At 39.3% G+C, this 13,845-nt stretch overlaps 1 long non-coding RNA gene across 1 annotated transcript; it reads right to left on the bottom strand.

Moving 5' to 3' along the window:
• Positions 1-3,876: 3,876 nt before the first annotated feature.
• On the bottom strand, positions 3,877-4,549 carry LOC148341608 (uncharacterized). Its single transcript, XR_015842033.1, has 2 exons — positions 4,198-4,549; positions 3,877-4,106 (listed from the first exon to the last, which is right to left on the bottom strand). It is a non-coding gene; the product is annotated as an uncharacterized LOC148341608 (long non-coding RNA).
• Between the last annotated feature and the right edge of the window lie 9,296 nt (positions 4,550-13,845).

The following is a 13,845-nucleotide window of genomic DNA, read 5'->3' on the forward strand; positions in this document are numbered from 1 at the left end:
GCTGTGCGCTGTCGCTTCAGCAACGTCATCAGTTTTCTGTGTTAATTGTGATTTTGTTTCTTCGCTTGCTTCCTTGTGCTCTTGCGTTGATTCTTGGTCTTCTTGAGGGTCTTGGTCTTTCTTTGAGCGATCTGCGTGTAAGCATGTAGGGTGTCGCTTAGAACAGGTTTCGCAAACCATTCGTTTTTTACAGTTCTTAGATAAATGGCCAGGTTTCAAGCAGCCAAAACATAGTTTTTCACTCTTGACATATTTTACTCTGTTTTCAACCGGTTCCTTTATGAATTTGCAATACTTGAATATACAATGTCCTGCTTTCTTACAAAACATGCATGTTAATATGATCTTTTCACTAGCGTTTGTTCTGAGCGCATTAGCACCTGCGGAACACTTCTTGTATCCTTCTTCAGTCTGACTCTTGACCTTTCCCTTTCCATGTCCGCCTTGATGTATAGCTTGGTATGATGTAATTGGATTACATGCAATGCTTGCTTCCATTGTCAGAAATGTAACAAAGTAGCTGAAGTTAGGGAACTTGTCATGCTCAAGTTGATATTGAGTAGCTTTACGATTCCACCTGGTGCATAACCAGTCCGGTAGCTTAGTGCTGAGCTTCTGATTTTCGATCCCATCGTTCAGTATACTTAGACTGTCATTTATCGTCATAGCAGAGTCGCAACTAGGGCTGGGCGATAAACCGAAAATTTACCATTACCGAAATGTATTACAGTGACCGACATAATTGTGCCCTTGTTGGTAAATTCGGTGTCTAAAAAAAAAAAAAGAAAAAGTATTTTCTGTCTGCGGCGATGTTCATGCCTCTTTAAGACGGACGGCTACAGCGCTTCTAGTCACGTGACTCATGCGCTGTAGAAGAATGGAAACAGAAGACGCGTTCGTTGCTGGCGATTCAAATCCTAAAGCGGCTGACACGGCTGCAGACGAAGTAACGTTAGTTGAAATTGTTCCTGTCGCGCTTGTCCCGAAAAGAAATTCGACATCTGTCGTTTGGAAATGTTTTGGATTCCATAAAGACGATGTCTGAGCAAAAGAACACGAACTACAAAGTGCGTCGTAAGCACCTGAAACAGCGCGTCCAACCTTTTCTTTTTCACCTCTCACAACACAACCATGCTGTTGACTTGGAGCTTGTGCTAAAAGTTCAAAGTGAGAAGCAAGGTTGGACAAGTGACAACAGCCCACTAACGGAGGTGACACCATACGAGAGAACGTCTCAGAGGTGGACGCGATAGCCGAGCACATAGCGAAAGATAGAGCTCCTCTAGTTACAGTGGAGCGCACAGGATTTAAACGCCTCATGAACATAGACGACAAAAGGTACGAAAATATTTACACACACATACAGCACTTCCCGATATGGACAAAATCGGGACGGGAGCGGAGACATGTCGAGCATTTTGCATCCACATCCGACTTGTGGTCGAGTCGCAACATGGATCCCTGTTTGAGCCTGACTGTGCGGTACATAGACGACAAGTGGCGACTGCGCACCAGACGGCACATTTTCCTGATGAAGCACACTTTATTTGGCATTGACATTCCATTGACATTTTTTTCATTCTATTTAGCATTTTGTTTACAGGCGACTAACTCCTTTGCAGATGGCATTATTTATATTGTTTACAAGATACCTTTACACAAATCTAGGCCATTGCAAATGGCATTACAGCATCTCGGCACAATATATTTGCAGAAAAAGATTTTGTGAGAGGTACCCTTTTTCTCCTGTTCTTTGTGACATTGTTCAAGTCATGCAAAGCAAGCTATTTTGAATGTTTATTCAATATGATTTTTGCACTTTTATTTTTCATTGAAAGGAATGTGTACCAGTTGGTCAATAAAAAAGCAGTTAATATGCATTTCCTGCATTTATTTTGATTTTGGTCCTCAGGGGGAATTTATCGCACATTTATCGTTATCGAGGTAAAAGTGCCCAATTTATCGCGATATTGATTTTAGGTCATATCGCCCAACCCTAGTCGCAACTACGCAAAAAGTCGACAAATTTCCTCAACTCCCCAGTCTCCTTTGAAGCAATCCTAGGCCAGGAATGTCGTTTGTCTCGGAACGCTTTGGCAATTACAAAAGGTTTACCATATCGTTCATGGAGCAAATCCCATGCTGCTTGATATGCATCATCAGAGTCACTCATGAAGTAGCCTTCTATGCCTTCTTTAGCTTCGCCTCCAACATATTTTTCAAGGAAAAAGAGTTTCTCAGTATTTGGGATATTCATCCTCTCAATGAGTGTCTGAAAGGATGACTTCCAGTGTCTAAACTTGAGTGGGTCCCCAGTGAAGACAGTGGGCTCTGGGATTGGAAGCCGGTTAGCTGATATGGCCTCAGCCAAAACCTTCACATGGTCCTTTGTGTCATCTTGTGGAGAGTTACTTTGAGATATCGCTGAAGTTATATATGGATGTTGGGTATAATAATGCACGGGGTTTGCGTGCTTGACTTCTTGCTCCACGTTGGGCGATTCAGAGTGCTTAGATTTGAATCCTTGGTCTGAAATTAACTCAGTTTCATCGTAAACTTGAAGCTTTGCTTTAGCAGCATTTAGTCGTTTTAGCTCTTCTAAACGCTCTAGTTGTCTTTTTAAGTCATCAACCGACTTCTGCCTTGATGCATTTTCTTCTTGCTGTTTCTTTAGGAGAACAGCTTCACGGTTCTGTTCTTCTAGTTTACGTTCTGCGTCTTCCTTCTCAACTTGGAGCCGGCGGGATAGTGCGTCTGCTTCTTGTGCTGCAACTATCGACTTATTTTCAGCTTCAAGTGCTAGCAATCTCTCTCGATGTTGTTCTTGCTCAGACATTATTTGTAACACAGCTTTAGTTGCTGCATACTCAGCAGCAGCTTCCTTTCTTTTGGCTTCAGACTGAGTTGAGTGAACACTATCGCCCTTTGTGAATGACTTTATAGTATCGCAGATTGTGGTTGCAAAAACAGAGGGTGCATCAGGCCACATTAGTTCTTCCTTATTTCCTGAAATTTGAGATTGCGCATTTCCTACTACTTGATTGGATATGGACACACAGTTGTCCATCCTGCGGCGTACTTCATGTGGGGGGCTGTCTAGCTTTCGGTATTCATCATACACTTGATTCAATTCAGAGAGTTCTGTTTGAATATTGCTGATATGCTTCTGAAGCACATCACTAGAATCCTGATGAATCACAGATTTTTTTGCTACCTTAATTAAAGCCTTCCAGTACTCATAACTTCTATCAAAGCGACGTAGTATATCTTCCGTTTTTACACGGTGAAGTTCTTTACCCTTCTCCGTAAGAGTACGCTCTCTTTCACTTCTACGTGGTAGATCTGCAACGTGCTCAGTAACATTCTTAGGCTGCTTTACCTCATCTAAATTATCAAGCTCAGATTCTTCTTCTGAGTCAAGTGGCTGCTTAGACCCTTCTATATCTAAAGGCTGTTCTGTCTGTTCTACTTGTGACATTTTTACACTTGATTGATGCTTGTTCTTTAACACACAAATTACATAAACTTTGTCCACATGTGTTCTTATTTCTTATGGAAAACAATAATGCACGCTACACACAGTCCCTTATTGTTATCTGCTCCTTTGTGTCACCTTTAGAGCACAAACTAAAGTGCTTTGTCTTATGGACTCAAATTGAGCGAGCAACAGGTGAACTGATGTGTCCAGGCTTATCTGAGTTCCAAGCTTTGATCTGTTGCCGTCCTCCTTCGTTGAGCAGAATGCGCAGACGATCGCTTCTTCATCCAACGCAGACGAGTTTCACGTCTTCATCCAACGCAGACGAGTTGACTTCTCCATCCAACGCAGACGAGTTTGACTTTCACTCCCGTCAGATAATCATCACAAGTCTCGAATCTTCTTACACAGCTGACATTTATTAATTTGTCACCGTCAAACTATAAAACATACAAAAAATATAAATATACAACTGCAATATACAATATTTACAAAGATAATGAAAAGAAAGCACAGCAACACCATCAAGTGTAAACATAGTTGTTAGCAGCAAAACATACCTCGATGACTGCACAATAATTCTGAGGGGAATGAGCTTCAAATGCTGGCAGAAAAGTCACTTCAGAAACTGACAATTAGAACGGAAAATATTAACCATTGCCACTATAGACACAAAACCAGCAGGATATTAACCTGTAATCTTACAGGGGAAAGTTTACCTTCTTATTCAGCCGACCAAACAGACTCAGCTTGTCAATCATGTCCGACGGCACTTGCCTTGCCACGTAAAGAGCGCATGAGTATGAACAGTGCAACTCTCAAACACGTCCCCGGAGCAACAAACAATATAATTACTTTCCTATTGTTCCATGTACAAACGATTCACAAATAGGAAAAGAAAACTTGCATGACAACTATACACAAATTATCAATAAAGTCAACTTGCCAATTGTTTGATGAATAATAAATTATAATAAATTAAATGACAAATAATATTTTGGCAGTTAAAATGATCAATTTAATTTTGCAAAGATTTTTTATTGACATTAAGCCAATGTGATCAGTGCCAGAAGAACCAACGTGTCTGAGTGATGATAAGTTTTTTTTGTTTTTAAGATCAAGCATTATAAATAAAATTAATTGCCTTTGCCTGGAACAACATTTTTTAACATTATGCTTTTCAGTTGTCTTTTTAATCGTACTTAATGGAAAAGTTGTGAGAAGAAACAGTGCTTATGAAATCGGTGCCTTCCACAATTATTAATAAAATCACTTGTTCCACTTGCTCAACTGGCCTTCATTACGCTGTGTGAAAAGGTGAAAAACTGAACTAGAAGTTGAACTATAAAAAGAACCAGACAGAGAAACGCAAATCATCTCAGTTTCTCTTGAAGGTTTTGGAATGTCAGGAGTTGGCAATCTGATGGCGACTGGAGTCAGCGTTTATTTGTCACCATGAAGGAGATGATCCCCATCACGCAGTTCGTTGCTGCGCCTCTGAATACTGAAATGAAATATTTAAGTACTTAAATAAATGCTAAGATATTTTTTAACACTCTAACATTTTAATAATAAAATAGTGAAACATTTCAATTTGAAATTCGCAACCACATACAGAGTAAATTAAATTCATAATAATATAGAAACATTTACTCAATATTGAACAAATTTAGGAATCCTAATTTTAAAAGATAAAAAAAAATTCTTAAATCAAATTTTAAGTATTAAATTAATTTCAATAAATATTTGGGTACATATTTAAATGAGCAAATATTTTGACAAATACTCAAGATTGAGATAAAAAGTATTTAAAAATATTTGTATATTTTTACATGTTAAAATAATTGAAGAAACATTGTTGTAATCTCAATCTAAAGGATCTAAATCAAGAAGAGCAAAACGTTCCGTTAAAAATAGTGTCTGGGCATTTTTGTTTGTCATGACATGCAATGATTTTTTTTTAATAACTTGAGGTATTCATCCAACTGTTGATGGGGAGCTTGCCTTGAGGTATTTACCTCAATGGATAAAATGTTTTGCAAGTGAAATTAAATTGTTCCCAAAAAGTCCATGTCCTTCTCTCCACTAACTATACTTCAACTTTAGTGGACGACATCCTCACATTGTCCTTTTTTTCTTTCTCTCCTAATTTTTGTTGTTCAACGATGCACTTTTTGTATTCAATATGTGCCAAAGTTGTTTGCGTATCGATATTTTCAAATTTATTTCAGAAAAAAAAGTACCATGGCGCCATCTAACGACGAAGACGCAAATGCACAACTCCGAGTGGTGACGTATGCTTATTAAAAATGAATAAAACAAACAAAAAAAAACGTTTATAGAAGCATATAGATCTCAAGGGACAGTATTATTGAACCAAACAATGATATTTGAAAACAATTTTTTTTTGAATTATCATAAATACAATAAGAGCAGCATGTTAGATTGCAGAAGACCCTTCTTTCGACTGTTTTTGAGTCTTCCCGGACGACGCACTGTTGTGAAATGCGATTGGACAGTAAACAGCCAATCAGAATCAGCCCGAGTGTCCGACTCCTGATTGGTTAATAATTGTGGCACAGTTTGCATCGTAAGCGTAAAAATGTGTTTCGTCCCGGAGAGGAGAGAGAAGCCGGAAGAGTTGCTCTTTTTGTGGAACCCACGCAGAGACAGTTCAACACCCGTTTTGGATCGGCTCATACTCAAGCACATTTTGGAAGGACTTCAATAAATTTGTCAGTTTATTTCTTTATAAAGACTTTTCTTTAAAGTGGGAAAATGTTGTTTTCTGTTACTTTTAGAAAAGTGGTGCTCAATATGCTTTTTTTCATTCATTTCATTTATTTTCTAATACTTAGGGCTAGGTTTTTATTCATAAATGTAAGTTTGGCAATCAGAAACCGACCTTTTCAAATTTTCACACTGACACTGTTTTCGATATTAGACTTTGATATGACTCTACTAACACAAAGGCTCAGAAGAAAGGCCAGTGGAACAAGTGATTTTATTGATGACTGTGGAAGGCCCCGATTTCATCAGCATCGTTTCTTCTCACACCTTTTCCATTAAGTGCGATTAAAAAGACAATAGAAAAGCATAATGTTAAAAAATGTTGTTCCAAGCAAAGGCAATTAATTTTATTTACACGTTTGATGTAAACACACAAAAAAAACTCATCATCACTCAGACACAATGGTTCTTCTGACACTGATCACATTGGCTTAATGTCAATAAAAAAGCTTTGCAAAATTCAGTATATCATATTTTATTCTAAATCACATTTACATCTTACCACAAAGAGTCAGTTCCTTCAGTTTTTTTTGTCTTTTTTTTAAGCTTCAAGGATCGCTGCTATTCTCACCAACACAATTGTGACTCTCAGCACCCTGTTTAGTGAAGAATTTTTTAGCACAAACACTGCAACTGAATGGCTTGTCTCCAGTGTGTGTTCTTGTGTGGACTGTGAACGTTGACTTATGCAGGAAGCTTTTGCCACAAACCGAGCAAGAAAATGTTTTTTCTCTACTGTGTGTTTTTGTGTGCGGTTTTAAAGTCAACTTTGAAGTTAATGAGTCAGTGTGACATGCCCTTTCACCTTTAGTTTGCCCATTATCATCATCATCATCATCATCATCATCGTCACGAGCGCCTGATAATGTGTCCTCATTTTGTGCTTGTGATGGCCCCCAGTGGTCTTCATCAACTTCTGTTGTCACGTGATGGCTTGAGTTGCTGCTTGTAGGCTCCGCCCCTCTGTTGTCCTCACTCTCATCCTTGTTTTCATCTTCAGTCTTTATCGGGACAAAGTTCAGTGGTGACTTGTTAATCTCCTCCTCCTCCTTTTTGATGTGAGTCAAGTCTGGCTCCTCTTTCACAGAACGGAGATAGTTTTCACTGACGTCTGCAGGACACAAAAAGACAAACACACATTTTGTTTGGTCAAGTCAAACCTCATGCGGCGACTTTGTCTTATATTGTTTCTACCGTGCTACCTTGACTGAGAAATGCGTGCGACCCCGATTTGGACCGGACCATGGGGACATTTCACAAAATTACGTCCTACGATGTAAACCTCCCTTTAGCAGCACAGCTGTGATAAACGAGCATTTAAAAAGGAAGCACGTTGCGGCTGATGCCCGATTTAATTCCTGAATTAGTCACAGACGTTTCTGGAAGCGAGCTGAAGTTAGCACATACAGGCTATTGTGTGCGTCTGATGGAACACCTGTTGCTGGACCCTAACTTATTGATGGGGGCCATCGCAACATTATGTCATTAATAGAATAGGAATCCTTCAAGTGAAATATGTTTACAAGTATTTCTTTTTGCATTAAGAGATAGAACTAAATGTTCCTGGGCTTGTTGGTGGAAAAGGGCATTGTGACGGTCTCCCTCTTTTAACCCATAGTAAGCAAAAGATGCAGATGCATTCCTTAGAGCATGCGCTTGTTCACTGATGAGATCCGTGCAACCTTGGATGGATGCATTAAATGTATTTTAAATGTTTGCATGAGGTGAAACTATGCACACGTGCACAAAACAGTGTAGAGCCACGTCAATCTCAACAAATCCGCACTTGATCTCTGCTTGGCGATGAGTCGTGTGCCTCTTTTCGTTAGCAGCTAGCTAGCTAACAAGCAGCTAAGCTAACAACTAAGCTAACTACGCCGAAAAGCATCAACGCGCGAAGATGAGGTTTTCGGGACATAAAGACTTAATGAATTATGTCGTAGTCATTTAGAGTAGCACTGGACATCCCTTGAGAAAATTACAGTCAGTTCCACACTAAATCAGAAGAATTTAGCGGTGGACTGTTTTTGTTCCGGTGTGGAGGGTCGGTGGATGTGGTCGAGGTCGAAGATGCGCGCTTGCTAATGACGTCATGCTTTAAGCGCGTATTTTTCAAATATATTTATAATATTATGTATATTTCCTTGCCTCTGTGTTTTGTTTTTTACCCCTGGATGTTCTATTTTAATATATACTTTATATAACATTTTAATCGGTTCACAAAATAACTAAATAACGCGATATTTGTGAGTCATCGCTCGCGTCACTTCCGCCTATGCCCCGAGAAGCCGCTGCTGCAACAGCAGTAGGACGTTTACGTTTCTCCGACCGAACTTGCAACAATGCTGTGGTTCAATCGGGCTGCAAGATTGTATGAATATAATGTCTGCATATACTAGCAGTGCTTCTCAATTATTTCACGCCCGCCCCTACCAAGAAGAAAAAGATTCGCGCCCTTCACCACCAATTGTTTTTCTGTCTTTGTATAGTGATGTTAGATTGTCAATCAAATATCCCTTAACTAAGCTAAATTGATAAGAAATATAATTCTGAGAACGATTATCGTAAGCATCTCGAAACTCAGTACTCTGTTGTGCAAATATTGATGATAGGACAAATATTTGTCATGTCATTGTTGGAGTTGGGTTACCGTGGAAATGAGAAGTAGTTAGTAAATCAACCTTCAAAAGCCAAACTTACTCCAATGCGTGTTCGTTTTTTGTACTCAAGAAGAAAAGGGTCAAATAAAGACTCAACAACTGATTAGAGTTCCGATATTTAGTTTCTTCAATTTCTGGAGTTCAGGAAATAGTACAAAGACAGATATCTGGGCAGCTTTTTCTTCATCTCACGAGAAACTGCACTTGGCGAGCACAGTCGAAAAATGTGCGCCATCTTTCAGCCCAGCTTCAGTTTTTATAGGAGTTTTTTTATGTCAAGGGTAATGTAGGTTGAATCGGTCGTCCTCGCTCGCTCCCACGGCACGGGTCCACGTCCAAGGGAAGGTCCTCCCCAGGTTAGTTATCGTCTGGATAAGTTGATTCCCGTCTGGTCACCAAGACTGGCACGTCAAGGCTGGCCTTCTCCGGCGGGCCGTCCCTCCGTCTCCCCGCTGGCATTCTTCTGTAATCTTGTTAGTGTGCATGTGTGCGTGTGTATGTGCAAGTCTATGTGTGTGTATATGTGTGTGTGTAGGTGCAGGTGTATGTATCCGTGTCTGTGTGTGTGAATGCGTATGTGCATGTGCTCCGATCTCCAGTTGTTATGTCTTTCGGAATGTGTTTTTCTTTTGATAGCGTCTGTGTGAGTCCTCCAGTGCCCAATTTGGTATGTTTGCATCTCTACAGCCAATGTGGAGAATGTGCTTCGTCGTCTTTGTCCATGAAGTGCTGTGAATGTGAGTGCAGGTCATGGAATTGCTATGTGTGCAAATTTGTTCTCACTACCCAAAATTTCAATAAAGTTCATACATTTAAACTAAGTACTATAAATTTAGCATATGAGAAAAATATAATAAATCAGTAAACATCAGGCCTACAATCCCAGTCATTCTTGTGACCAGTGCTTCTAGTTTCATTTGATAAATGCTTTTTGTTTCATCCATGTTTAACATATTCAGTAAATATGAACCTGCTAAATTAAATAATTGACCTGTCCTGTAAGTGTTTAAAATAATGCCAGCAATCATAATACAATCCTTCATTTATCATTGCAGTACTTTTACCATTGCAGCATTTTTATCATTGCAGTATTTTCTATCATTGCAGTATTTTTTATCATTGCAGCATTTTATTAATTTCCCCTCTGGAACATGGACAGACATTCGGAGTGTTTCCTTACACTTGTAAATGTTGTGGGATGTAAGTGTGTATATTCAGGGGGATTTGTGTATTTACGTATATACAGTGTATATTTGCATGTTTTTTATGAATGTCTGCTGCTAATGTTATACATTAACGGCCGCATTGCACCACCGCCTCTGTGTGATCTATACCTTTTGCTGCTGTAACACTGCAAATTTCCCCATCAAAGGACATCTTTATCTTTATCTTAAAAAACCTTGTGTTGGTGCTTGTTAAATAATTTTCCATAAGATTAAGATTGAACAAAATAGTGAAAATAAAATTTAAAAAGTAAATTCTGTAACAATTAAACATTGAATACTAAATTATTCCTAAAACACTTCAATGAATCTTGAAATTAATAGTGAATTATTGTAGTTTATCGAACACTGAAACGAATAATGAAATATTAAAGTCCTTAAATAAATACCGAAATAACAGTTAAGTAAGAAAACAGTGACATATTTTAATTTGAAATTCGCAACCACATCGCAACCTGTCGAAAAACCCTGGAAAAAGGCAGAGGTGCAAATATGTTGACATAAAGTTTCACTTTATCATGTCAACTGTTAATAATAGGGAAATACATTTGGAATACTATCCAACCAACAACATGGTGTCAGGTGTGAAAACAAAACCAGCAACAAAAGTAAAATTCAATACATCTCTCAAGTTCATATTTGGGAACAAAAATGTTTGTTCATGTGCATACGGTTTAAATCTTACGTTTTTTCTCTGTTTCGAAGAAGATAATGATTTGCATCGCAAATGGCTACATCTGACGGTGAGTTGGTGACAGTGCTCCACATAGCCAGCAGCCAATCATGTCACAGCGGGGTGTGTCCTGTTCTTCCGCGTTCGTAACGAACAGGAAGTCCTTTCCTTGCGACTTTGAAGAACGTCGCTCTTTCATTCGTCTCGTCGAACAAAGAGAAGCACACGAGTTAGCGCCAAGCAAAGACCAAGTGCGGATTTGTTGAGATTGGCGTTTGAAAATGTGTGCAAGAACGACACCCAAGTACAAAGTGGAACTTTCTGGAATAAAAGAAGAGAACGAGCAACATCTTCAACTGCTGGGCGAAGGTTGGAAGCAGCCTCGTGTTGTGCTACACAAAGCAGGTTTGTACAGGTCTTACTTTCATTTGCTTTGGAAAGAACGACTTTCTATCGTTAAAAATATGCATCACAACATTAAGTTGTTTGGGGAAATCGGTCAAGGTTATTGCCGTTTTATTTTTTAATATTGGGGGGGGGGGCTAGCAGCGAGAGGGTGCACAGAGCTGAAGGAAGCAGGACGGCTGTAAAAATGAACAACAATGCCTGCTTTTTCCCTGGTGTCAGTCACCTTTATCTGGTGCAGTCAGCTATTTCAGTCAGCAGCAAATTAAGCTCTCCCAAAGGCCTCAGGGCATTTCAACCCGACACCTCATGTTTCAAAACTATGCTTACAGGTTAATAAAAGGTCACAAAAACATGGACCTCTTAAACAGGAAAATGTGAGTTCAGTGGTAACAGAGTTGTGTCTATGCTGGCAGATTAACAAGAAGCCACAAAAACAGATGCACGTCTTGAACCGTGTTTGACGGGAAACCGTTTAGCTCGCATTTAACAGAATTGTGACCCAAACATGTCTTGTAAGCTGAAACCGTTCGAACAACAGGAAGAGTGAGGACGGGTGTGATGAAGTCAAAGTGTTCATGTTTTTCCATTCTTTATGAGTTTGCATATACAAATTACTTTGCTGTGCTTCAATAAAACGCCGCACAAGAGCGGGAACGCTTTTCTCTTTGGCGGACTGCTCCTCGCAAGTGACAAAGACAATCTTGGCTGGGTGATTCATTTGTGCAGGCTTGTCTCGTTTTTGGCAAAAACTCTGACGTATCTTGTTCAAGCAATTCCTTACTGAAGGAATTCTGCCTGACTCTAAAAAATGTGCACACTGCGGCGAAAACATCAATGGTGGTTAATCAATTTTCGTGGATAAAACACAAAATATTAAGTTTTTTAAAAAAATCAAGTACGTATTGGTCTTATTTATGAACTTTGTACTGGCTTGGTCGGCTGAGAGTCAATGAACCTCGGGTGGCCCTGCACTGTTTTGTGCACATGTGCATAGTTTCACCTCATCCAATCATTTAAAATACATTGAATGCATCCGTCCAGGGTTGCACGGATCTCATCAGTGAACAAGCGCATGCTGCAAGGAATGCATCTGCATCTTTGGCTTACTATGGGCTTAAAAAGGGAGAACGTCACAACCCCCTTTTCTACCAACAAGCCCAGGATTATTTAATTCTATCTCTAAATGCAAAAAGAAATACTTGAAAACATATTTCACTTGAAGGATTCCTATTTTATCAATGACATAATGTTGCGATGGCCCCCAGTGGTCTGCATCATTATGTTAGGGTCCCACAACAGGTGTTCCATCAGACGCACACAATAGCCTGTGTGTGCTAACTTCAGTTCGCTTCCAGAAACGTCTGTGACTATGTCCGGAATGAAATCGGGCATCAGCCGCAACATGCTTCCTTTTTAGATGCTCGTTTATCACTGTTGTGCGGCTAACGGGAGGCTTACATCGTAGGACGTAATTTTGTGAAAATCAAGTCAAGGTAGCACGGTAGAAACAATATCAGACAATGTTGCAGCCTGATCTTTGACTTGACCAAACCAAATTTGTCTTTTTGTGTCCTGCAGACGTCAGTGAAAACGATCTCCGTTCTGTGAAAGAGGAGCCAGACTTGACTCACATCAAAAAGGAGGAGGAGGAGGAGGAGATCAACAAGTCACCAGTGAACGTTCTCCCTATAAAGACTGAAACAGAAAACAACTTTTTCCCACATTAAAGAAGAGTCTTTATAAAGAAATAAACTGACACATTTATTAAAGTCCTTCCAAAATGTCCTTGAGTATGAGCCGATCCAAAACGGGTGTTGAACTGTCTCTGCGTGGGTTCCACAAAAAGAGCAACTCTTCCGGTTTCTCTCCTTTCGGTACAAAACACAATTTTACGCCTACGTTGCAAACTGTGCCACAATTATTAACCAATCAGGAGTCGGACACTCGGGCTGATTCTGATTGGCTGTTTACTGTCCAATCGCATTTTACAACAGCGCGCCTTTCGGGAAGACTCAAAAACACAGTCGAAAGAAGGGTCTTCTGCAATTTAACATGTTGCTCTTATTGTTTTTGTAAGAATTAAAAAAAAATTGTTTCCAAAAATCATTGTTTGGTTCAATAATATTGTCCCTTGAGTTCAGTTCGATATGCTTGTATAAACATTTTTTTGTTTGTTTTATTTTTTTTTAATAAACCGTCACCACTCGGAGTTGTACTTTTGCGTCTTCGTCGTTAGATGGCGCCATGATACTTTTTTTCTTAAATAAATTTGAAAATATCGATACGCAAACAACTTTGGCACATATTGAATACAAAAACTGCATCGTTGAACAACAAAAATTAGGAGAGGAAGAAAAAAAAGAACAACGTGAGGATGTCGTCCATTAAAGTTGAAGTATAGTTAGTGGAGAGAAGGACATGGACTTTTTGGGAACAATTTAATTTCACTTGCAAAACATTTTATCCATTGAGGTAAATACCTCAAGGCAAGCCCCACATCAACAGTTGGATGAATACCTCAAGTTATTAAAAAAGAAATCATTGCATGTCATGACAAACAAAAATGCCCAGACACTATTTTTAACGGAACGTTTTGCTCTTCTTGATTTAGAT

The sequence above is a fragment of the Idiotropiscis lumnitzeri genome, chromosome 2, assembly GCF_059441095.1.
Source record: "Idiotropiscis lumnitzeri isolate Australia: NSW breed Sydney's pygmy pipehorse chromosome 2, RoL_Ilum_1.0, whole genome shotgun sequence".
Classification (NCBI taxonomy): domain Eukaryota; kingdom Metazoa; phylum Chordata; class Actinopteri; order Syngnathiformes; family Syngnathidae; genus Idiotropiscis; species Idiotropiscis lumnitzeri.